This window comes from Saccopteryx leptura, chromosome 2 (genome assembly GCF_036850995.1).
Source record: "Saccopteryx leptura isolate mSacLep1 chromosome 2, mSacLep1_pri_phased_curated, whole genome shotgun sequence".
Taxonomy (NCBI): Eukaryota; Metazoa; Chordata; class Mammalia; order Chiroptera; family Emballonuridae; genus Saccopteryx; species Saccopteryx leptura.
Genome location: NC_089504.1, coordinates 223,874,752 through 223,899,999, shown reverse-complemented (window position 1 = coordinate 223,899,999; position 25,248 = coordinate 223,874,752). Strand labels below are relative to the sequence as shown.

The following is a 25,248-nucleotide window of genomic DNA, read 5'->3' as shown; positions in this document are numbered from 1 at the left end:
AGAAGAGAGAGAAAGAGAGAGAGAGAGAGAAAGAGAGAGAGAGAGAGAGATGGGGGTGGAGGGGTGTAGAAACTGATGGTTGCTTCTCCTATGTGCCCTGACTGGGAATTGAACGTGGGACTTCCACATGCCAGGCCGACACTCTACGGCTGAGCCAACCGGCCAGGGCTAAGTCTTTTATTCTTTACTCGTAGCAATAAACGATAACATATAATAACATACCAGCATAATAGCAACTACTGACAAAAATGCTAACAACAGAGAATGAAGTAAGGACTGTGGGGATTTGGTCACTAAGGAGGTCTCATTTACAGGTGTGGTTCTTATAATCTAGTGTGTATTGTACACTATGAGGCAGGGTCTAAGGGTAGGATAGCCTGAGATATGAATCTCTTGGTAAATTTTTCATGGCTTAAAAAAACTCAGTGTGGGCCCTGGCTGGTTGGCTCAGTGGTAGAGCGTCGGCCTGGCATGCGGAAGTCCTGGGTTCGATTCCCAGCCAGGGCACACAGGAGAAGCGCCCATCTGCTTCTCCACCCCTCCCCCTCTCCTTCCTCTCTGTCTCTCTCTTCCCCTCCTGCAGCCGAGGCTCCATCGGAGCAAAGATGGCCCGGGCGCTGGGGATGGCTCCTTGGCCTCTGCCCCAGGCGCTAGAGTGGCTCTGGTTGCAGCGGAGCGACCCCCTGGATGGGCAGAGCATCGCCCCCTGGTGGTCATGCCAGGTGGATCCTGGTCGGGCGCATGCGGGAGTCTGACTGCCTCCCTGTTTCCAGCTTCGGAAAAATACAAAAAAACCCAAAAAACAAAACCCCCCCCCAAAACTCAGTTTGACCAGTGAATAATCCTGGGCCAGAGTCTAAGAATATTTCAAGTTATATTTTAGACACCATACATTTAACTCTTAGTAATAGAGCTACTGCTGAGCTTGGAAAGTTGGTATTGCCCTTGGGTTCTGCAGAGAGGTGAAGCCGAGGGACAAGCAAAACTCAAGAAAGGCATGGTCTTTGATATTTGTCACCCAGAAATGCCTCCCGCAACCAATCAGTCAAAACATCCAAGCTTTGTCACACCACCCACCTTTTGGCAGGAATGTGATTGACTTCTGGTAGACAAGTAGGCTGTGGTTCCCTCGCACATTTCACTGGGAGAGAGCATGCATGTTGAGACTTGTTCTTTGGGGCTTGGCCTCCGAGGAGCTTGAAAGGGAGGTGTTATTTTCCTAACTATGTGTGGACTCTGTATTCTGAAGGGACATGAGCAAAAAGGCATTTCTGTGGCTCTAATTCTCCCCTCAAAATGATACTTCTTGTCATTTGTTTTCCAAGCGTCTTTACAGATGACTCACACATTACACGTATGAAATGTGTCAAGGGTTAGTTGGAGTGGAAACTGAGGTAGAATAACACGTTGTACCCAGCTCTTTCACACATGTGCACGCATAGCATGTGCATACGGGGTGAGACCACACGGCATCCTTTCCGCCCAGCGTGGCAGTGGGCTTCTGGTTGGCCCTCAGTCAGGGGTTTCTGGTGATGACTGGGTCAGAGTGACTCAGCTAGTGAGCAGCTGGACACAAAACCTGTCCCCGACTGTCCTGGTCCAGTGTCCCATGTGAAAGGCCATGAAGACATTGGGCAGCAGGCTACAGTCATTGGAACCCACGGGGCTATGGGGACTTGTGGTTCCTTCACTGTGTCCCTGTCAGGGCTGTGGGGCCGTGTGCTCTGTTCTGAAGGGGGTGAGCGAGCCATTGTGCTTGCCTTCAGCACGAGCTCCTCCTCCCCCTCACAGCGGGTCCCCTTTATATCCTTGGTTTCGCATGGCCCCCTCTTCTCCATATGGTCCACTCAGACATGCCACCTACTTGAGCATCTGAAGAAACCTTCAGAAACACCAGACTGGGTCTTTTAAGCATATCATTTTACCCTTTTGTTTCTGATACACAGAAAAATAGTACCTAGAACTTGAAGGTATGTGTAAAATCCAAAGCTCCGATCTATGCTTCAGGTTCCAGTGGATCATAGTGCTACAGATTAATCTGCTAATTCAGCACATGTGGTGGGTTTATCACCTACTGTGTGTCAGGCACTGTGTTAGAGTCTGGGGACACAGTGTCAGGCAAGACTGACAGGGTCCCTGTGCTCACCAAGCTTAACCACGCAGCACAGAGGACAGGGATTATTCTATCGAGAGCAGGAACATGATCACTGTGCTGAGAGCTTGCAGTAGCAGCGACCACATAGCTTGTATGATTGTTCTCCTGCCCCAGCACAGGGTGCAGCTCAGAACAGGGACCCGGTTAGAGCTGATGGGAAGGGAAGGTGGGAGCGAGGGGAGTAGGAGGCTGGGAGAGTACGCAGCAGTTGGACCTGCAGATACACTGGTAGTCACTAAATAGTTATTGATTTAATTGTGTTGGGGAGACACTGCGTGGGACCCTTTGCTAATGCCTAGCACAGATTCTTCATGATTTTCTAAAATAGGCTGACTTTGCTCTAGCCATTCTCTGAGCTCTTGTGATATTTGGCAAAGAAAACTTTTCTCTGAGAGTTGGGGAGGCAAGCGTGTAAATCCCCTAAACCTTGCCTCTTCCATCATTAATGTTCTCTGCTCCTTTTTGGACAGTGGTGATTCATAAACTGGGCTCTGTGTCTGGGTATGCTGGGGGAGCTATTTTCTCCATGTTATAGGGAACTAGGGAGATAGTGAGTGTTCAGTTTCATCTTTAGCCAGAGTCAACAAGGTTCAAAATATTTCCTATCAGGCCCCTTAGAAAAGTTTGCCAACTCCCAGCTTAAACCTACTTTGATTCATTATCTAGGGTATCTGGGGTTAGATACATTGCTTTCAGCACAATGTTGGAGCTTTATTAGCAAAGCAAAAGAGAAATGGTTTTTGAATAAAGAATCAGCCGTGTTTATCACCATGAGAAATATTGGAGGCTCTAAGCATCTTACATAATTAGTTGGATTTTTTTTTTTTTTTTTTGCCTGCTAAATCAATAATCTTAACTTAGGTAAGGTTGAAATAAAATATAGATTAAACATAATCATACACAATTTGGTCACTCATTCTCATAGTCCATGGAATTCTTTTGTGAAATGTTCTTCTTACTGATTTTTTCTTCAAAAAAATAATACATTAGGATAATAAAACATTTATAAATATAAAAACATACACTACACAACCTTGGCCGGTTGGCTCAGTAGTAGAGCATCAACCCAGCATGTGGAAGTCCCAGGTTGGATTCCCAGCCAGGACACACAGGAGAAGCGCCCATCTGCTTCTCCACCCTTCCCCCTCTCCTTTATGTTTCTCTTCCCCTCCCGCAGCCAAGGCTCCATTGGAGCAAAGTTGGCCCTGGCTCTCAGGACAGCTCCATGGTCTCTGCCTCAGGTGCTAGAATGGCGCTGATTCCAGCGGAGCGATGCCCCAGAGGGGCCAAGCATCTCCCCCTGGTGGGCATGCCAGGTGGATCCCAGTCAGGCACATGCGGGAGTCTGTCTGTCTGCCCCCCCACACTTCTCACTTCAGAAAAATACAAAACAAACAAACAAAACATACACTACAATGAACAGCAAGCCTTTTTCTATCCCTGATGCCCAGTCTGTCAGTTTTTCTGCCTAAAATCATTAACTATCTTCCTGGACGTAATCTGTGAATATTTAAACATATATGTAAATATCCTCACTGTGTTAATGACCTATTGTCATGTAACAAATTACCTTTAAGACTTAGCATTTTGGAAACAGCCAGCATTAATTACTCAGTTTTCTTGTGTCAGGAATTTGGGAGCAGCTTTGTTGGGTAGTTCTGGCTCATGAGGTCACTCTGCAGATGTTGGCAGGGCTGTGGTCTCATCAAGGATTGTTTGGGGCTGGAGGGCCAGTTTCCAAGGTGGCTGGCTCACATGTCTGTTGACAGGAGGCTTGATCCCTTGCTGCTTGGCCTTTCTCCATTGGGCTGCCTTAGAGTCCTCCCAGCACAGCGTCTGGCTTTCCCCGGAGTTGGATCCAAGAGACAAGAAGCCATAACACCTTTTACAACCTAATCTCAGAAGTCACACACTGTCATTCCTGCTTTATTCCTTTCACCAAGTCTAGCCCTCAAGAAGAGTAGAATTAACTCCACTTTTTAAAGAGAAAGCAAAAGTATTCGTGAACATATTTTTAAATTAAATTTATTGGGGTGACATTGGTTAATAAGATTATGTAAGTTTCTAAGTATATTTTAATGATATATGGTCTGTATATTGTGTTGCATGTCTACCACCCAAAGTCAAAGCATCTTTCATCACCTTGTATTTGACCCCAAGTGTGAATATATTTTTAAAGATACCATACCCACCTCTTTTTTCTCCCTAAAAAGTAATTCACTGGAAATATGTCGGGTTACACCTTGCTTTCTTAACAGTATATCTTAGAAATCATTCCCTATTGGTACCTGTAGCTCTCTCACATTTCTGATAGAAATGTTGTTCTCTCGTGACGGTCTTCTACAGCCAGTCCCCCACCTGTGGACATTTAGGTAGTTTGCTCTTGTTGCCATGGTCCACATGCTGCAGTGAGCACCCCGTCAGGATGTACAATCGTATATGGAACCCAAATTCTTGTAAATAGGCTTGCTAGGAGAAAGGATATGCATATTTAAGATTTTGATGACCTTTATTAAATTTCCTCTTCAAAGAGTTTATACCAGACAGTGCTCCCTGACACTAACTATATGGTGCCGTGTTTTCTTCCCCAACTTTCTGAATCTACGAGGTGAAAATGACATCTACTGTCATTTAATTCACATCCTTTTTAGTATGCATGCGATTGAGTACCCTTATATATATATATATATATTTATATATATATATAAATATATATATATAAATATATATTTAAACACTGTTGGTGACTCTTCTTCTGTGAGCTGCCTGCTGATGTCCTTTGCTCATTTTTTCCCCCTAATTGCCTTTTAGCCTTATTCTTCCTGATTTTTACACCAAGAAAATCAAACCTCTGTGACATGAATTTCAGATCATCTTATGGGACTGCTTTGATCATTTGTACTGGAGTAATTTATCCTTTTAGTCTTAGTAATTTCTTGTAATTGACTCATGGGGAAACGGCGCGGAGGCTGGAGGGCACTCTGGGAAACGTCACCTTCATTTCCTGGAATTTTTGCATGCTCTGTTTCTCTCCATATTCTGTAACGTCAGTCCTGAGGGAATGTCTTTCAAGTCTTGCCTACCTTCCTTTCTTTTCAATTGGCGGGTTCTGTGTTAATAAACACATGGCCTTCCAGGGTCCAATTCTTTTTTTTATCCTGTAAGAATTGCTGTTCAAAGCAGAGTTTAAAATGCATAGATGGCAGGAACATCGCCTGCCCACACCGCCCCATCTCCAATCCTGGCTTGCTGTCTATGGGATGAATTTGATTCTCACAAATCAAAGCCATTGTGAAAAGTCATCACCTGTGATGAGGGATAGCAAAACATTGTTTGTGAAGTTGTGTCTCCTACACAGAGCTGTGTGTGCTTACATCCTGTTAAAACAATTAACCAAAACTTTAAGAGGAGGATGATGACAGGTCCTGTTTGTAGGTGTCCAGTGAGGGGTGGAAGCCAGGCCTACCCCTAGCTGACATCTAATGACCGAGAGGGAGATCTGAAAGATGCACACATCAAAATTGTTTGGAAAGATGGTTTTAGAGCCACTGGGAGGGCAGCTCTGTGGAGAAACACAGTCCATGTTGGTATATACTTACTCAGTCCGCAAGGGACAGTCTGACCCCATATAGGCCTGCAGGGAATCATCATATTAAAAAATTCTCCTGGTCCAGATTTTTACTAGGTTTATGGATCTACCCTCAGCTCCCTGTTTCTCTTCCCTTCTGTGCTTGGCCATCCACATGAAGGTCGAGTCCTTTAATGTGGAGCGAAGTAAGGGTTGCATTTCTGTCTTCCAAGTTACAGAGTGGTATTGTGGACCCAAGTGGCTATTTAAAGTAAATATCTATTGATTGCCTGCCACATAGCAGACAGTGTGCGTGGGGCTGGGTCACAACAGTGACCAATGGCGATGAACACAGCTTTTCTGGAGCCTTCAGTCTAGTGAATGACCCAGAGGAAACAATTAAAATAGCACATGAGGAGGTCCAGGGACAGGTGAGAAGGGCAGGAATGGCCAGTGACAACTGAGATTTGGCCTCTAGATCTCTGAGCCAGGGCCCTGCCCTCTGCAGTGTCCCCCCTATCTTTGGAAGGTTGTGCTGTGCACAGAAGACAGATAAGTGAATGACACAATGTACAGCATGGGTAGTGTAGTGGGTACGAGCATTGTGCGGTCATTTATATATATATTAGAATATAAATTTTGGCCTGACCTGTGGTGGTGCAGTGGATAAAGAGCCGACCTAGAACTCTGAGGTCGCCGGTTCAAAACCTTGGGCTTGCTGGTCAAGGCACATATGGGAGTTGATGCTTCCTGCTCCACCCCCCTTCTCCCTCTTCTCTAAAATGAATAAATAAAATCTTTAAAAAAAAATTGAAAGAATATAAATTTTATAATTCCATAAACTCTCTTCCTCTAATCCAACAATGCCTCATCAGTCAGACTGCATTTCCAGACCCTGGCTTTCATCTGAGCACAGTAGTAAGCAACTAATTTTTATTTTTATTTTTTATTTATTGATATTTAGAGAGAAGGGAGAGGATGAGGGGTAGAGAAGTGAAAAACATCAACTCAACTCATAGTAGTTGCTTCCTGTATGTGCCTTGACCAGGCAAGCCCAGGGTTTCGAACCAGCAACCTCAGTGTTCCAGGCTGACACTTTATCCACTGCGCCACCACAGGTCAGGCAGTAGTGAGCAACTATTAAAGTACCGAACCTGTTGAACATCATGGTGCCTTTCTATGGAGGAGACTGTAGCCAGGAATGTAGATGAAAGCCAAAGTAAGAGAGAGTCCCAGTGGTCATCAGCGTTGGTCAGCTGGTGGGGGGGCTGGTCTGAGGGGCCCAAGGCAGGGTGGGGTGGGGTGCCTGAAGGGCTGGGCTCAGCTGGGATTGTCAGATGGAGCACTTTTCACGTAGCCTTCAGCACGGTGGCCTCAAGATGGTCAGTGAACAAGGTGGAAACTGTGCAGCCTTAGTGAGGACAAGCACGCCACCCTACCCCACAGACTTCACTGGTCACCTAGCCATTAGGAAGTCCGGGCAGATGCAGTGAGAACTGGACCCCACTTCTCGATGGGATGAGTGTCAAAGGGGTTGCAGCCACCTGTAAACCACACACTATACGATTTTAGGATATACCAAAACGTTCATATTATTTATACATCCCATTCTTTACCAACTTGAACTGTTTATTTTTTTAAGAATTTTCTTTATTGATTTTACAGAGAGAGGAGGAGGGCAATGAGAGGTATGAACTCAGAGTTGCTTCATTTTAGTTGTTCACTGGTTGCTTCTTCTTTTTTTTTTTTTGTTTGTATTTTTCTGAAGTTGGAAACAGGGAGGCAGTCAGACAGACTCCCGCATGCGCCCGACCGGGATCCACCCGGCATGCCCACCAGGGGGCGATGCTCTGCCCATCTGGGGCGTTGCTCTGTTGCAACCAGAGCCATTCTAGTGCCTGAGGCAGAGGCCACAGAGCCATCCTCAGCGCCCGGGCAAACACTGTTCCAATGGAGCCTTGGCTGAGGGAGGGGAAGAGAGAGACAGAGAGGAAGGAGAGGGGGAGGGGTGGAGAAGCAGATTGGCGCTTCTCCTGTGTGCCCTGGCCAGGAATCGAACCCGGGACTCCCGCATGCCAGGCCGACGCTCTGCCACTGAGCTAACTGGCCAGGGCCACTGGTTGCTTCTTATATGTGCCTTGACCAGACAAGCCCAGGGTTTTGAACCAGTGACCTCAGCGTTCCAGGTTGACACTTTATCCACCGTGCCACCACAGGCCAAGCTTGAATGGGTTTAAGAAAAGTTTAGCAGTGTCTAAAAACAATGGAGTTTTTTTAAAAAAAATATATTCAGTAACAGGCAGAGCAGTGTATCTGCAGTACTACGTACAGCAAATCCCAATAACATAAAATTGCATATGATTGTGTGACTCTGGTACAGTCCCTGAGCCATGGTCTGGGCCACTTTACATGGCCTTTCTGTTATTTCTTCATCATCACTGAGAAGCAGCGTTTATTCTCAGGAGAAGCAGTGAAGTGCCCCGGGGTGATGCCAGCCCAGTGCCCCTCTTGTCTCCCAGGGTGCGAGTGTGGGGCCATCCTGGAGAAGCGAGAGAGGTCCGTCCCCTCCAAGAACCCATGGGCTGCTGTGGAGAGGTGGCGGCTGTAGGAGAGGAGGGGACCTGGACCTGTGCTGTCCAAGGCTTTCTGTTTGCAGTTTCGAACCTTCCTGGGGGCTTCGGGTGCTGCGGCCCAGTAGAAAGAACCTTGTGATGTACCTGCAGCGGCTCCCCCAAAGCTTTTTGCCCACCTTTAGCTGCATGGAGTGGGGAGGTATGGGGTCAGGGCAGGGAGGTCATTGCTGTCTTGGTGAGGGCACAGAAGGGGTTCCGATGGGGCCCTTAGGGTAACGGCCGTGCCACATGCATAAACACTCAGCACACTGCAGCCCTCAGGTGCTGAAGGCCTTGCAGGATAAAGGGTTACTGGTCTGGAGATCCAGCAACACCAGGCTTTCTCCCTACATGAGGAAAATGAATACTTTTTTGGTGCCTTTAGTGTCAGGGCCTCTGAGGCAGCAAGTTCAAAGAATCTTGGAGAGACTTAATCTCTCCCCAACTTTGTTCCCTTTGTTTGCACTCCAGGCTGATGCCTTCAGCTCTGTTCCCACAAATGGCTGGACTGGATGAAGTTTTGGGTTGCACTCAATGGCTTCTTTGTGTCATGTAATTCTCCAAACAGAGAATTCAGTGCTCAAGAAAACTCAAGAGGTATTCTGATATCAGATATGGAGGGGACACTTTTGTGTGAACTGCCATTCAGCCAACATGCTTTGATTCTTTGCATCATAAACAGCTACAAGGAAGCAGTGCTGAGCTGTCTCTGCCCAGACACTGGGATTTGCCGTCATTAACACTGCAGGGACGGTGCTCTGCCCGTCACTGAGCATTCAAAACAAAAACAAAACAAAAACAAAACAAAAGACTCAGTGGCTTTTGGACACTGCTGTAATTTTCTCAAGTTAGTAAAGAATGGGATCTACTTGGAACACCCTGAAATCAAACCCATTTCCATCCTCCCATCGAGAGGCAGGGTCTGGTTCCCCCTGAATCTGCTGACTCCTGATGGTTTGGTGACCAGCGCAGTCTGTGGGGTGGGGCAATGTGCTTGTCCTCATTAAGGGCTGTGCAGTTTCCACCTTGTTCACTGACCATCTTTTTAAAAAAATTAAAAATTAATTTAGATTACAGTTGACATGCAATACTGTATTAGTTTCAGGTGTACACCATAGTGATTAGACATTTATATACCTTATGAAATGACAATCCTGGTAAGTCCAGTCCCCATCTGACACCATCCATAGTTATTACAGTACCATTGACTACATTCCTTGTGCGGTACTTCACATTCCTATGACTGTTTTTATAACTGATCATTTGTACATCTTAATCCCTTTACCTTTCTCACCCAGTCCCCCAACCTCCTTTTCATTTCACCGACCATCTTGAGGCCACTGCTGCAGGGGCTGCCTGATGGCGCTCCATCTGACAATCCCAGCTGAGCCCAGCCCTTTAGGTCTCACTTTGGTTTTTACCTGCATTCCCGACTGTAGTCTCCTCCATAGAAACAGGCAAGTATAACGTCCAACAGGCACAGTACTTTAATAGTCACTCAATTACAACACTCAGACAAAGCCTGGGTCTGAAATGCAGTCGGATGGGTGAGGCATTGCTGGCTTAGACAGAGCGAGTTTATGGGATTATAAAATTTACATGCTGCAAAATATATATTGTTAAAATTGACCACCCAATGCTTGCACCTGCTATCTTACCCATACTTGTACATTGTGTCGTCACTTATGTATCTACTGTGCACAGCACAATCGTCCAAAGAGAGGGGCACAGCAGAGGGCAGGACCCTGGCTCAGAGAGGCCACATAGCACAGAAGGATCCTCTGCTCAAGCCTTGTCCAAATCCTTGACTCACGAAATAACGAAATAACGAGATAGAATACAACAGATGCTGGAGGCTAAATTTGGGGTAGTTTGTATTGAAGCAACAGGTGAGTGGGACACATTGCTTATGTCTCCTTAAAGCTGGTGAAATCTGGGTGAGTGAACCTGAGGGGCCACAGTGAGGGGCGTGGAGCTGTTCTCAGAGGTTCGCAGGGGGGAGCAGGGCCGAGGAGAAGGACTCCGTGTGGCCAGGCCTCTGGCTCGGGAGTCTGTGATTTCCGCTCTGAGTCACTGTCGGAGTACTCTCAGTCACTCAGGCACGTAAGCCGCCGGGGTCTATAAAAACCGGCTGTGCCGCTAAGCAGCCTTTCCAGAACAAGACATTCCTTTGTTGTATGAATTCCTTGTGAGAATTTTACAAGGAAATAAGCTTTTCATCTCCATGTAAAAGCTTCAGTTGGTATCGGGCCATATTATTAAATAAGGATTAAAAATAGCCCTGAGTTTTTAAACACGAGGATAAACAGCAAGTTCCATTTTGGTCGCCATGTATTTCTTGTGATGTGATTGCCCCCTCCCCACTGTAACAATGAACAGGTAACTATGCCTTGGGCCAGAATTTAAAGCTAAAAGCAGTTTGGTTCAATGATTAAGCTAGGTGGGTCAAGGGTGACCAACCTCCTAATGCGTGGATTGTTATGACAGTCGAGCAGAGCAAAGCTATACATTGTTGGGAATATATTTAGGATTACTAGGCTCTTTGAAATGTTTGGGGCTGTGTTTCAAAGTCTTAAGTTCTAAAATATGTTTCTCAGGACCGAGGTGTAACAATGGATGAAATTATTCTTAAGTCCTGAGGATATGGCATAATGAGAATGCTGTTCTGAGACTGAGCGTAAGGCCCTCTGGGAACCTAACAAACCCGTGTGGGTTGTCGCAGGCAGACAGTGAGCACCCGTTCACCCCATTCGGGAGGACGGCCTAAACCAGTGGTTGGCTATGCAGACAATGTCAACACAGAAAGTGTTTTATCATCGGTGCAAGTTTTTATTCATTTAAGAAAAAAATTCTAATATTTTCTGTTCTAAACTAGGCCTGGCTGCACTTGTGATCCGTGTTTCCTCTATAGGCTTACTGGAAGCACGATGCATCATATTTGTGTCACAGGATACTCTGGTGTCATATCAATACACAATACCAGCAAAGTCACAGCAGCGGTGAGGGGCGCGGCAACCTTCCCATTAGAGAGGCTGCATGGGTTTGACTCTTAGTGTGCAAGGGGACTCATTCCTGGCTCTGGGTTTTGTCTGTTGCTGCTGTCCTTGCTGGCTCTTTGTTGCTCCACTAGAGGGCAGAAGAGGAAGGCAGAAGACCTCGGGACAATGGCCAGTTGGGTGGTCAGTCTCCTGTCCCCTTAGCCTTTAACTTCTTTGCCTTGCACAAAAGTTAAAGAATGGGAGAAACCCTTGTAGATGATCAGCACTGCATAGCCATCGTGGGATGGGAGAGCTGGAATCGCTGGACTTTTACCTGCAAGCAGCCCCATCCAGCCTTGGCAGTCATTCCTGCACTATATATAATCGTGGTAATAACAGAAGTCCGGCAGGGCGCCTGCTGCTTTCCGCTCTCTTCCCCATGGGTCCTCCTCTGTCCCAGGTGCAGGGTGGCCTGTCCCTGCCACACCCCGCATGGCCCCATCCTGTACCTCGCCGAGAGGTGTGGGCAGGACCACTGAGGATTCCTGCTTCTTGGCGCTGAGTTGAGGAAGCAGAGAGGAGGTGCCGCTGAGCTGGGAGAAGCTTGCCCAGAGGGTGGAGAAGAAAGATGGTCCAACTAATTAAGGGGCGCATCTCCTAGATGCATGGACACAGGTTTCTTCCCTCAGCCTCTGAGGGGGCTCACGAGTGGGAATTCCACAATTCAAGCAGAGGTGTCAGATTCTGACCTCAGCTATGTCAGGATCTCCCCAAAGATGGTAGCTTGTCTCTTAGAGAGATTGTGAAATCAGCTAAGCGTACCATAGGGCCTGGCACTCCCTGTCACATCTCTGATCTCTCTTCATGTCAACTCTGTCATCCTTTTGCAGGACATTCCTCCCCCAATTTTGTGGTTGGTTGGGCATTTCTCTCATTGTTGTTCCTTTAGCTCTTGTTTCCAAGGGAAAAATCAGTCAATATATCAATTCAGCTCACGTCATCTTTCCCAGAAACGTGGGCCACTTATTAAGAATATCCTTCCTCTGAAAAGGTGTTTGTTGCTGATGTTTCAGAAATGTAAGTTTTTAAAATCCGTAGCCTGGGTTTTCGGAGCTTTAAACCTACGGCAAGTTAGGTGAGTAAGCTTTTCATGGTTTGTAGAGGATGACTAAGTTCCTACCCCGTCACCCGTAGCATCTGAATAAAAGTGGAAACAGTCAAAAAAACAAAACAAAACAACAACCCTGAAATTATTCAACTTAATTCACAGAGACTGATGTGTGAAGTAAGTTTATGGCTCTAGATGTCTAGGGTGTAGATGGGATTTTGGAATGTTCTCCATATGAGTACCCCAAACTAGGTCGGGAATAGAGTCAAGCTTGTGCAACTCTGGATGCTGACTTTTCTTGGGATGCACCTGTCCTCCTGACCTTTGTCACTGTCCCCTCAACCTTGAGGACATGTTGACCCATCATAGACACTGAATGCTTCTCTGTTCACAGTGCTGGGGAATGTGTTTAGAGGGTGATTGATTGATTGATTGATTGAGTGATTAATTTATGTACTCATTCACTGATTCAGCAAGCATTATTCAGCATCTCAAATCCATAACAGAAAAATACTTTATTATTTTTGCACAATTTTCTCTTTCAGAATGGGGTGTTCTGTTCCTGGTTTGGGGCACCCAATTTTTTTTTTTTTTTTTGTATATTTTTCCGAAGCCAGAAATGGGGAGGCAGTCAGACAGACTCCTTCATGCGCCTGACTGGGATCCACCCGGCATGCCCACCAGGGGGCGATGCTCTGCTCATCCGGGGGTCGCTCTGTTGAGACCATAGCCACTCTAGCGCCTGAGGCAGAGGCCACAGAGCCATCCTCAGTGCCCGGGCAAACTTTGCTCCAATGGAGCCTTGGCTGCGGGAGGGGAAGAGAGAGACAGAGAGGAAGGAGGGGGAGAGGGGTGGAGAAGCAGATGGGCGCCTCTCCTGTGTGCCCTGGCTGGGAATCGAACCCGGGACTCCTGCATGCCAGGCCGATGCTCTACCACTGAGCCAACCGGCCAGGGCCTCAATTTTTTTTTTTTTTTTTTTTGCCATTTTTACCCTGTACCTGATTTTGTCAGGTCAACCTTGCTTGAATAGATTGATGGGGGAGACGGTGTCAGACCAGTCCCTCTCAGCTCCCTCTTCTCCTGGTGTTCGTTGTGGGGGATGGGGTGTCTCTGTGACCAGGGTCCCACAGATCATTATCATCACCAGTTAGTGTGAATTTGGACAGAGATGGGGTCCAGAGAGCCAGAGCAGGTCTGGTTTAGGTGAGCCCAAGGATGGACTGGACAAGCTAAGACATGTAGCCCCCTTAGGGTAAAAAATACCTGGGACACAGCAAGAACCCTTCCTTCCCCTTTAAATCCCCCTGAACATTTTTTTCATAGCTGTGTGGATATCAGCGACAAATAAATGAGTACACTCCCAGTCTCACATACCTTCTTCTTCCAAAGACCACAGGGTAGACCAGTCTTTCCCTGTGTAGTTAACTACCTGCAGACACCTTCCTGTAAAATGGCATCTAGTTATTCTATACAAAAAGCAATATTTTGTTACCTCATCTTTGTATTACAGTTTCTTTCTTTTTATTCTTTTTTTAAAAAAAACAGTTTTGAATTTACTGGTAGTGACTTTGGTTCATAAAATTATACAGGTTTTGCCTGACCAGGTGGTGGCGCAGTGGATAGAACATTGGACTGGGATGCGGAGGACCTAGGTTTGAGACCCTGAGGTTGCCAGCTTGAGCGCGGGCTCATCTGGTTTGAGCAAAAGCTCACCAGCTTGGACCCAAGGTTGCTGCCTCGAGCAAGGGGTCACTTGGTCTGCTGAAGGCCCATGGTCAAGGCACATATGAGAAAGCAATCAATGAACAACTAAGGTGTTGCAATGAAAAACTGATGATTGATGCTTCTCATCTCTCTCCATTCCTGTCTGTCTGTCCCTATCTATCCCTCTCTCTGACTCTCTCTCTCTCTCTCTGTCAAAACAAAACAAAACAAAACAAAAAATTATACAGGTTTCAGTTACACAATTGCATTTCAGCTTCCAAGCCTCACTCTTCCCTTTAATATAAAACCAAAATAAATAAGGCAGTTCTTAAGGGACTGGATGTGCCTAGATTGGATTGAGAATAACTAATGGACATCTCTGTGAGGCAGATGAAGGGACGTGGTACCCTGACCTGGGATCCCTGTGGCCACAGGACGAGTTGCAACAAATTAGGGCCACTGGTTTCCTGGCCACTTACCACTACTGCCTCGTTCGGAAACAGGAGCCTTGGAGTGGTTGCCTCTCAACTGGTTTGTGGACAGCTATGGGAGCTGGATCTCAGGCTCACCGTCTTATCTGCAAGGGTCAGGGTTAGGGAATCTTGAAACTGGATGAACCCCACCCACCCACTCACCCACACACCTTTTCATTTCTCGGGAGTGAGGGTGGGGAGGGAGTTGGGATATTTGCCAATCAAAGCATGTGGCACTTCCTTATGTTAAAGCCAGGGCATTATCCTTGGCCTTGGCCAGGTATCTTGGTGTTTCATCTGTTTAGAGAGCTGGCTGACAGGCTGTACATTATGCTATAACTAGGAGTGGGAAATGGGATGATTCTGTAATGCTGGAACTCTTCTAAGTTCTCTACGTTTAAAAGGCTTACATCTATAGGTGGTTGGTACCTGTAATGCTGGTGGCCGAGGCCAGGCAGGTTCCCACTGGATTTGGGCAGACGGTGGAGAAACTGTGGAGCCGGAAAGTGGTGGGCCATTCCCATTTCACAGATTTTCACAATGGCAGACAAGCACAGAGGCAGGGAAAACTGCTTCTCACGGCAGCCGCAGCCGGTGAATGACAGCAAAACAGCTCTCACAGTGGCGGGCAAGCGATTCATCATCCACCCTCAGGGAGAGCACCCTGTAGCCTTACGTCGTCTATACACACGTGTCTCTGCCCCGTGCTCATTCAAAGTGCAAGGAGCAAGCCTAACAGCTGTTTTTCCTACAGTGCCACATGTCTTTGGTCATGGATAAATTAATTATCCATGGCCTAGAAACCCCTGAAGTTGTAAGCATTTAGAAACTACAAGGAAATGCAGAATGAAATCTAATTGTTAAAGTTGGAGTAGTGACCTTCTCAAATTCTATTAAAATTTTAATGATTTTGCTAATATCACTTTTTAAATTTTTTTGGATGCTGACTTTGTCTGATTTTCTTGCTTTTGAAGCTTAAAGCCAACTTTCCCTGTTTTATACCGAATATGATTTAGGTCCTACTCCTGGTTGATTCTTCATCTCCTTTCACCAATGCAAAACAATAGGCCATTTGAGCCCAAAGCTTGTGAAACCAGAGGTTTCGGTTTATAAGTGCCGGCTTAGCCTCAACTCTCAGTGGCCAGGAGAAAACAGAGCATCTGGGATAATGAGCAGATGGATGTAGTTTAGGCTTCTGAAACATGGAGGTACAGTTTACTAAATTGGCACTTAAAGTTTAAAAAATTGCATCCCATTCCACCACTGATCTGGCCCATGGCCCTGTGGTGATTTAGGCAGTCACCTCTCTCTTTCACAAGTCCTGTTTGTGCCGGGAGCTGTTCATTTGTTTGCTATTCTTGTTGAAGTTGCAAAAGCCCATCAGAGATAATTCCATTAAAGCAAGACCACTGCAGGAGAAATGGATGACCTAATTGACTAGAAATAGCTCTGTTCCATTTGTCCTTGAACAGGAAGCAGACATTTTCAATGAATGCTTCATCCATGAGACCTACCACGAACTTTAATTTAGAAAAACAAATCTACCTAAGTACCCAAGGTGGCTATTTTTCAGTATACCAGATGATTTAATTTTGTTTGTCTATTTATTCATTTATTTATTGTATTTTTTATTGAGTTATAATTGGCATACAACATTATATTAGCTTTAGGTGCACACCATAATGATTTGATGTTTGTGTATGTTGTAAAACGATCCCCACAATATGTCTTGTTAACATTTATCACCATACACAGTTACAGAATTTTTTATTTTTTGTGACGAGAACTTTCAAGGTTTACCCTCTTAGCAACTTTCAAATATGTAAAACAGTGTTACTAACTATAGTCACCATGCTGTACGTTATGTGACCGTGACTATTTATTTAATAACTGGAAGTCTGTAGCTTCTGATCCCTGTCACTCATTTTGCCAACCTCCCAATACCTGTACCTGCCTCTCACAATTTCCAATCTGTTCTCTTTAGCCTTAAGTTTGTTTGTGTTTGTTTTGTTTTTTTAAATTCCACATATAAGTGAAACATAGAGTATTTGTCTTTCTCTCTCTGACTTATTTCATTGAACATAAAGCCTTCAAGTTCTGTCCAAGTTGTCACAAATAGCAAAGTTTCCTTCTTTTTTGTGGCCCAGTAATATTCCATTGTGCACACACACACACACACACACACACACACACACACACATATATATATCGCAGTTTCTTTATGCATTTCTCCTCCAGTGGACACTTAGGTGGTTTCCTACATGAGCAAAGTATGCACTTTCTCTGCTGATCTCAACTCAAGATTCATTTTCAAAGGCATACTGCCTAGGTCTCAAATGTGTTTGGGACTCCGTTATTGCAGTGCGTAGGACAGAAAGACATTGTCTTCTTCAACTAGTTTTCCCATGGGATCTAAGTGGGGAGTCAAGGGTGTGGAGACCAACGCGCCCTAGTCTTTCCAGGACTTCCCTGGCTTTAAAACTGAAAATACTAGGTTTTAGGAAACCCAAGTCCTGGGCAAATTGGGAAGGTTTAGCCTCTGATAGGGGCTAAAAACTAACTAGTGACATTTGAAAAACAGAACGTAATTGGGCATGGATGAGGTAAAAGTGGTGATGAATCTGAACATGCATCTCAGGGCCACTAAGGGGCGCCAACAGCAAAAGAGTTAGAATGACCACAAACGTGGTGGCTTAGAACAGCTCACATTTATTATCTTACGGTTATGTTGGTCAGAAGCTCAACATGAGCCTCACTGGCCTAAAAATAAGTCATAAGCAGGGCTTCTTGTCTTTCTGGAGGTTCTAGGGGAGTAGCCATGTCTTTGTCCACCTGCATTCATTGGCTTATGGCTCCTTCCTCCATCTTCAAAGTTCACCCTTTGACTATTGTTCTCTTGTCAAGTCTTCCTGACCAGAGCTGGGGGAGGTTCCCACTTGTAAAGATGCATATGATCGGATTGGGCCCACTTGATGGTTCAGGACAGCCTCCCCACCTCAAATCCATGACCTTGACCACATTCACCGAGTCCTCGTATGCCATGGAAGTTTCACATTCACGGGTTCTGAGTAGTAGGATGTGAATATTTTTGGGGGGCCATTAGTCTGCCCCCTGCACCAGTAAATAGTCTCAGGGATTGTGCTTTCACATTCTGTCACGGTAACCCGAGGCATGGTCAGAATGAGTTGTGGTCAAGGGGTAGACCTGTCACAGGCGAAACAACGAGACCTTGATTCTCATCTTGAGAGAAAGAACTCAATCAAGAGAAAACATGCAGCAAGTAAAGGACGAATTTGTTGGCCGTGCAGGAGGAAAGTCAGAGAAAAGTGGGCCTTAGAGACAGGGTCAGGGGATTAGCCTTTAACGAGCCACCGCTGCCCACTGCTCCCCTGGTTGCAAGTCTCACTGGGACTCTCAGAGCTTAGGAGAAAGAAAGGGCAAGGAAAACGTGCCTGGGGGGCAAAGAGGAGAAGGAGGGGGGAAGGTGCAGGCTTGCTCCCAGAAAGGAGAGTGCATGGGGTCCTCATCCTAGGGGTTTTTAAAGGTGGAGACTAGAGGAGGTCCCAGGGGAGGATCTCAATAGCCTATTCACCAGGTCTCCATGTGTGTCTTTTAGGGTTCTGGTCCTCATTGGTCCCTGCCAGGGCAGTGGGTCATTAGTCAATGCAGCTAGTCCTGAGGTCAGCCATAGCATCGTTTGTCTGGTTTTGCTGCTTTTCTGGGCCTGGAGCTGACACACAACTGAGGCCTAAATGTTTTCCCTAGGGTTTAAGGCTTAAGCGCTAGTCTCAGGCCCCTTCTAAGGGGTTAAAACCACACAACTAACAATATGCCAGGGGAGGAAAGGTCAGGAGAGCGTCCACCCACATCCATGACCAGTGATATGAAATCTGGGGCTCTGAACCACGACCAGCTGAGGGAGGAAAGGTCACCCTGGGAGGAAGGTCCTGTGTTCCCCTTTAGTCCATTGATGGGCACCTGGGGCTTTCCTCCCTGGTGACCTTCTGGGCTTAGCCCATCGTCCTTGCTCTGCTCACGTCTGTGTACCTGCCTACCACAGACCTCTGTGGAAAGTTAGCTGGTGGTGGTTTCCTGGCAGCTTCTGAGATTGCTCCACCTGCCCTTAGCCGGTGCCCTCTCAGAGTCTGAAGTGAGAAGAGCCAGCCTGAAAAGTCCTTTTCCTACCGCAGGAAATGTCCTCGCTTTGTGGTCAGTGCTCTCTTGGTGCTTTTATGGAGAGCTATTCATGGCCAAGGTCAGGCATCTGGTTTTACCAACCTTAAAAATAATTCCAGACCCAAACTCTTGTCCACACCGCTGGAACAAGCTCTACTGGCTGGTGGCTGGGCAGGGCAGGCCTCACAGGAGCTTTGGAGGAGGACCTTGGCCTCGCCTGCTCTATTGGAGGAAGGGTGGGGGCAGGCCTGCCTGCGAAGGTGCCTGGCTTTGCAGGATGCCCCGGTGTCTGCAGGTGGGTGCCAGTCCCGCATGGGTGTCGGGGTCTGCACCCTGTTAGTGGGGCAGAAAGACTGTCTGCACTCCCGCATGGGGGTGGTGGATGCAATGTCACACTCACTGTCACCCTAAGTTCTAGCAAAAATTTTCTACAGAGGGAACAGATATGTAGCACATGGCCAGAGGCCCCCAACCCACTCGGTCACCAGAGTTGTCCCCGAGGCTGTCGTGTCTTCTCCCCTCTGCTCCTGCTCTCTCCCAGCACGCGGGGCATGTATTTGCATTGTCTCAACCCAGCGTCTCTTTTGTCTCAACCACTGTTTGTCCTTGGCTCTGTCCACCTGTTTCTAATATGTTGTCTCTTGTTACTGTTGATTTGTGCAAGCCACCTCCAATCCTTACTGAGGGGGAGGGGGTGAAACCAACACACAGACTTTTCCTCTGACGAAGGGCCCTTCTGGAGCCAGTGCCACAGCGAGCTAAAGGGGAGGGACTTGTGCTGACTCCTGGGTTCAGATCCTGCTGGGTCATCTTGGGCAAGTTGCTGTACCTCTCTGTGTCTTCCTTCCTCACCTATTAATGGAGAAAGAGTAATATTTCCTGCGTCGAATAGGGCTGCTGTCAGGTTTAGCCAAATTAATATAAGTGACATGTTCAGAACAGTGAGTAGTTGAAGGTCAAGGCTATGGAAGTGACAGCTGCTGTCATCACTATCACCATTATTGTTTCCTAACAGCCCTCGTGCTTGTAATGACAATTGTAAAAGACAGAACCGGAATCCACGATCTTGAGGCCTCTGGTGAGCTCTTTTTGGGAAGATGCACCAAATTATGTATCTTCTTTTTAGAGTGAGAGGGGGGAGCTAAATGCCTAGGTAACACTCACCGATATTGATCCTTCGATTCTGAGTTCCCGGGAGGCAGACGCTCAGCTGCGCCAGGGGGTCCTCACGCTCTGCCCACGCGGCCTGGAGGGCACCAGGCGGCTTTCCTGTTGGAACTGGGACAGCGTTCCTAACTCTGCTTTTCAGTTCGAGGGGAAGTCTGGAGGATCAGAGCGAGGGTGGCTTTTGCTGAGACTGATTTAAGGACCTAAAAAGGAGGCGGTCCCGGCTGCTGGCCCTTCTGTACAGTACCCTCTGGTCTGGAGTGTCTGTCACACTGGAGGTGGCCCTTCTGTGCAGTGGCCCCTGGTCTGGAGTGTCTGTCACACTGGAGGTGGCCCTTCTGTGCAGTGCCTCCTGGTCTGGAGTGTCTGTCACACTGCAGGTGGCCCTCCTGGGACCTCTGCCACCTGAACTGGGTTGAACTGCTTGTCTTTCCCGAAGGTGTGTTAGGGGCTCTGAGTGACTTGGGGAGCTCACCAGGCTTGTCCCCAAATCCCTCCTCATTCCCCCGCCTGTCTCCTGGTTCTTTCTCCAGGGAGCTCGCAGTTCTGTGCCCTCAGCCTGTGAGGTGTCAGGCCCTCACCTGCTCAATTGTGGGCTAACCTGGGCCCATGTTCTGGTTAGGAAGGGGCAGAGCCCTGCTGCCAGGTAACCTGTGAGGACATTCATAGGGCGTCTCCTCCTATAAAAATGAGGCTCCTATCTGGGCAGAGGATAGAGTGACTAATGGGCCTAGCCAGCCTGGGACGTAGAGGTGGGGGTGTGGACTTCCAGTTTGAAAATCAGGGCAGTCCTGGCAAACCAGGGTGAGCTGGTCATTTTGGGTGGGTGGGTGGAAAAGGAGTTCCCAGACAGATGGGCCGGGGGGGGACCTGGGGACAGATCAGGCGGCGATGCTACTGGGCCTACCGCCTTCTCCTCAGGGAGGGGCCTGGCTTCGTCGTTGTTAAGGAATGCCACTTGCTCCCATGAGAGTTTTTATGGAGAGACTACCATGGACCGGGCCTGGGCCGTGGGCGCTGTCAGGGGAGTGGGATGAAATGAGCATGTCGCAGGCACTCAGGGGGACGGTCAATCGCTCGTTTGGGACAGAGGTCCACCCTGAAGGAATGTAACCAACAGGAAATAATTAGTAAACAATTTGGTGCTAAACCAGACAGAGCTGACCATGTTGTAAATAGACTGCGGAACAGGGAGCCAGAAAAAGGGAGTCAGAGGGGAGGACTCAGCTCCTAGGCCTGGGGTCGGAGCGCCGTGCATTGGGGGGTGGGGCAGCAGTAGCCTAGGAAGGGGACATGGCAGCTGGCTGGAGAGGGGACAGAGTAACTGGCTTGACTGGCATACATTGGAAAGTGGAAAGGGAAGGAAGAAAGGAGGGAAGGAAGGAAAGGGGGAAAGACAGACTAAGGACTGGTGGATAGATGAGGGAAGGAGGGCTGAAGAGTGGAAGGAAGGCAGGTGGAGGGAAATTACTGAGTTTCTGCGCGTCAGACATCATTTTGTGTTTTCTACAAACAATGGCACACAAAGGGCATCTAATTGTCACCCCCCACCCCCACCCCAGGAACAGCCCCGTGATCTGTCCATTGTGAACAAGGAAAGGCCTCCATTGGAAGGCAGGTACTTGCCCTGGTCACAGTGCTTAGAGCAAGGAAATTCGAATTTGTACCTGAATGACACCCAGCAGAACAGGCTAAGGAAAGGGCGTTTTATCAGTGTTCACCTGAGCAGGATCCAGGAGAGATGAGAGGGGCCAGAAATGCGAGACCAAGACCCAGTGTGGCGGGGGTTGGGGGATACTGGGGGCGGGGCGGCTCAGAGACCAGGGCAGGTGATTTCGATGGAGGACACCACACCCGTGCTGGGGACAGACTGGTGTTCAGGTCTGGAGACTAGGGAGGAACCTCTTCTCCATCCTGAGGACCTGGGAGAACAGGAGAGACCTCTCTTCATCTAATCTGGCTTGTGGCGGTGTCTCTCTAAGCCTCAGTTTCCTCATTTGTACAATAGGATTGGTAATAGAACCTCCTCTAGGAGTCAGAGTAGACTGAGTCCTGTTACGTCCATAATCATTTGGAGCCACCCCTGAAGTCAGAGCCATAAGCATTTGCCATTACCCATTTTTGAAAAATCATGTTGGCAAAATCACTGACTTTGGAGGACATTTTCTTCAGAAGAATTCTTGCTGGATGGTAACGGGGTGCGCTAGGTTGTTCCTCCCCACATCGCTGTAATAACCTTTCTTCAAGTGTCTCTGTCGCTCTGGTGTGTGGACCTTCACATCCCAGCTCAGGGAGCGGTGCCTTCTCCCCCGCTGCACGCAGCTCCCTTTCCCAGGTGACCGTGGGCCACAGGCAGCCAGTGCCTGCTTGGGTTTCCTTAGCGCCACCTGCACAAGTCAGAAAGGAGACCTGCCTTTAGACTTTTACTTTTACAAGCAGAGGCCGTTGGTGTCACTGCTTGCAAAGAAAGCAGCTCCCTTGGTGGTCCATCCGCTGTGTGTGGGTCAGGGGCCCAGAGCTCCTTGGATGTCCCGTCCTCTGGACCTTTGTCCCAGAGGCTGGTGTGACTCTCAAGACACCAATGCCATGCCAGGGCCTGGCTTTTTTTTTTTTTCTGGTCTCCTGTCTGAAGATCTGTTTGCTTTTGCAATTAAGAAAATGACTTCAGTTAGTTAATTTTCACTTGGAATATGTATTGGAGGCGTGGTTTCTTCTGGGGGGGGGGCGGGAATCCATGGTTCTTTAAGAACTGTACGGTTTGGCATGAAAATCAGACGATTTGAGCCTTGTTAAAAAGTACCCTAAATTTCATAATTGCCTGTTGTGGTGCATGCCCATGTGGAAGAGTAATGATGATGATGTTGATGATGATAATGACAATAATCGCCGTCTTTATTGGGTGCCCAGGAGACTCGGGTCTATCACAGGAGTCCTGCAAGGCGTTGGTATCTTTATCCATGTTTTTAAAGGGCAGAAACTGAGGCTCAGGGAGAACAAATGAATTGCTCAAGGTCACTCAATTAGTAAGAGGTGGGGCCAGAGTGAGGCCGGTGGCCACCTGCCCTGCCCCTCTGCTTGCTCCAGCTGCCCCTCCCCCTCGATGCTGTTGCCTCAGACACACCTGATGCTACTGCAGAATGGAAACTTCAACTTGCCAGGCAAATGGAAAGAATTAGACAGGTTTTTTTAAACTTACAGAATTATTCAAAAGCAGGAAGTCTTAGATCTATTTAAAGACTGTATTTTAAGTCAAATCATGAGACCAAGTGGCTTGGGGAAGGCTTTGCTGCCTATGACTCAGGCCCTTTGCACTCTCTCTGTATTTGTCCCTTTCTCCCTCTCTTCCTCTCCCCTTCCCCTTCCCTCCTCCAGCCGCTCTCTCCCTCCTTCCTCTGTTCCTTTCCCCATCCTCCTCAAAAAGTTCCAGTAGGGGAGAGTCTCCCACACACATCCCATCAGGCCTGCTTGCTGGGGTGGAACAGTTTCCCCAGCCTGACCTGCTCCGGACAGCAGGCCTGGTGCAGAGACCCTGGGTGCAGGCTGGGTGCCATGGTGCACAGTCACTGCTCCCACTTTTTCTGTGATAAGCATAGCTATGCCACATGCCACGTGCTGATGGCTGATGACCCTTAGGTCCTTGTGCACCATGGACGGTGTTCACCTAGGGTCAAGTGTACGTGCAATAGCCTCGCCTGCCAAGAGAAGGGGGCCTGGCCTCCATGGGTAAGTCCAGGGAAGACCCTGTGGAACCCAGGAGGGCGACCGTGCTGACCAGAGGTTTAGGCTTTTGTGCCTGCCACAAGGTGTATATCCGACTGCCAGTTCCCAAACCATGTGAGGTGACCATGTCTTTAGCAAAGGACACAGGAAGAATTCAGGGAAGTCTGTAGGTGGGATCAGAGGGAGGGAATTGTCTCCCACGGGGAGGCTTGGACTCTTTCTCCGGCTGCTCTGTGTCCAGCCTTCCGCTGGGCGGGCAGCCAACAGAGGAGAGGCCTGGCTCGTCCTCCTGACCACATTGTTCTTCTCAGAGGAGAATTGATTCTGGTGGCTGCCCAAGCCTCCCACATCAGACTCCATCCCTGACCCTTGCCTCCCCTGGTCAGCTACTGTTTTTATTCAGCCTTCGTCCCTCCAGAACGTTGGAACTGGAGCGGGCCGTCTGTGCTCGCCGATTTTCTCCATATCCCTGTGACGGAGCCAGCCAATCTAGCTGTCCCCAGACCCCTCCTAGTGTTCTACGGGGCCTGGAACATGTCCCTGCACACAGGACACATGTCTGTCCTCCTTGGCTGAAAGCCAGCTATCAGAAACAGGATAATTGGAATATAACCAATTTATTGCCTCTTTTCTATTTTCTCTCCACCGTTCCCCCCAAATTAGTTTTCATTACACATAAAGAAAAGTGCTTACTTTATAGAATCTGTTTACCATGTAGGTCCACTATGTAGTCCATAGAATTCTCTGGAAGGAAGGTAGAGCTAAAAAGGTGAGGAATTCAAGTGGTGAGTGCATTTGTGGTCTGCTCTGGTGGGAAGGGCAGGGTGGGGTGCTGAGGAGCCATCAAGAATATCTTGAGGGGTCCTCAAACAGTTGTCAGATCTAGACTGGGATGCCAGGGGTCTTTGTGATCCTTCAAGGACAGTGGTCAGGCAGGAGTCATTGAATGAAAGGTGGGGAAGCAAGTGGCAGCCCTACCATGTGACTCTGGGCCAGCACTGGAGAGGTCATTTGCCTGAAATAAAAAAACACTAAAGAAAAATGAAAAAAAAAAAAAAATCTGGAGTCCAGAGTGTAAAAACGTGGTAGGAGAGGCTCTGATTTGAAGAGGGCTCATGGTGAGGATGGGCTACTGACTTCTGTAGCACCCTTTGGACCCTTACAGCTGGGGCCTCAGGCCCCTGTAGTGGGAGGTGAGCGCAGGGCAGGACCCTGCAGAATTACCACTGGTCCCCAATGCAGCAGATCGCCTTCGTGGCATTTCTCAGAGCAGGTCAGAGGCATTGACATTTTTTTTTGGAGAATTACCTGCATAGGGGCTCAAAAAATTCAATTTGAAAGGTAGACCTGCAGTTCTGGGCTGCCCAAGTGCCTGGGTCTTCATTGGAAACAAGACACTCTGACCCCTCCAACGGCTTCGCCTGATTTTTATCAGAAATGTACACATACAGAATTTCCCCCGCAGGCTCCGCAGTCGGCCCAGAGCCCGGAGCCCGGACTGTAATTAGCTTGAGAGCATTATCAGCGATGGAAAATAAGGCTTCCTGCGATAAATGCGCCAATTATGGCGATGGTGTCAGTTAC

General features: G+C 47.9%; 1 protein-coding gene and 1 non-coding gene across 2 annotated transcripts in view; both read left to right on the top strand.

The window, feature by feature from the left end:
* The window catches only part of CLIC6 (chloride intracellular channel 6), a 45,638-nt gene that overhangs the window by 5,226 nt on the left and 15,164 nt on the right, over positions 1–25,248 (top strand). The gene's annotated exons all lie outside the window — the stretch shown is intronic.
* On the top strand, positions 432–507 carry TRNAA-GGC (transfer RNA alanine (anticodon GGC)). The gene has a single exon. It is a non-coding gene; the product is annotated as a tRNA-Ala (tRNA).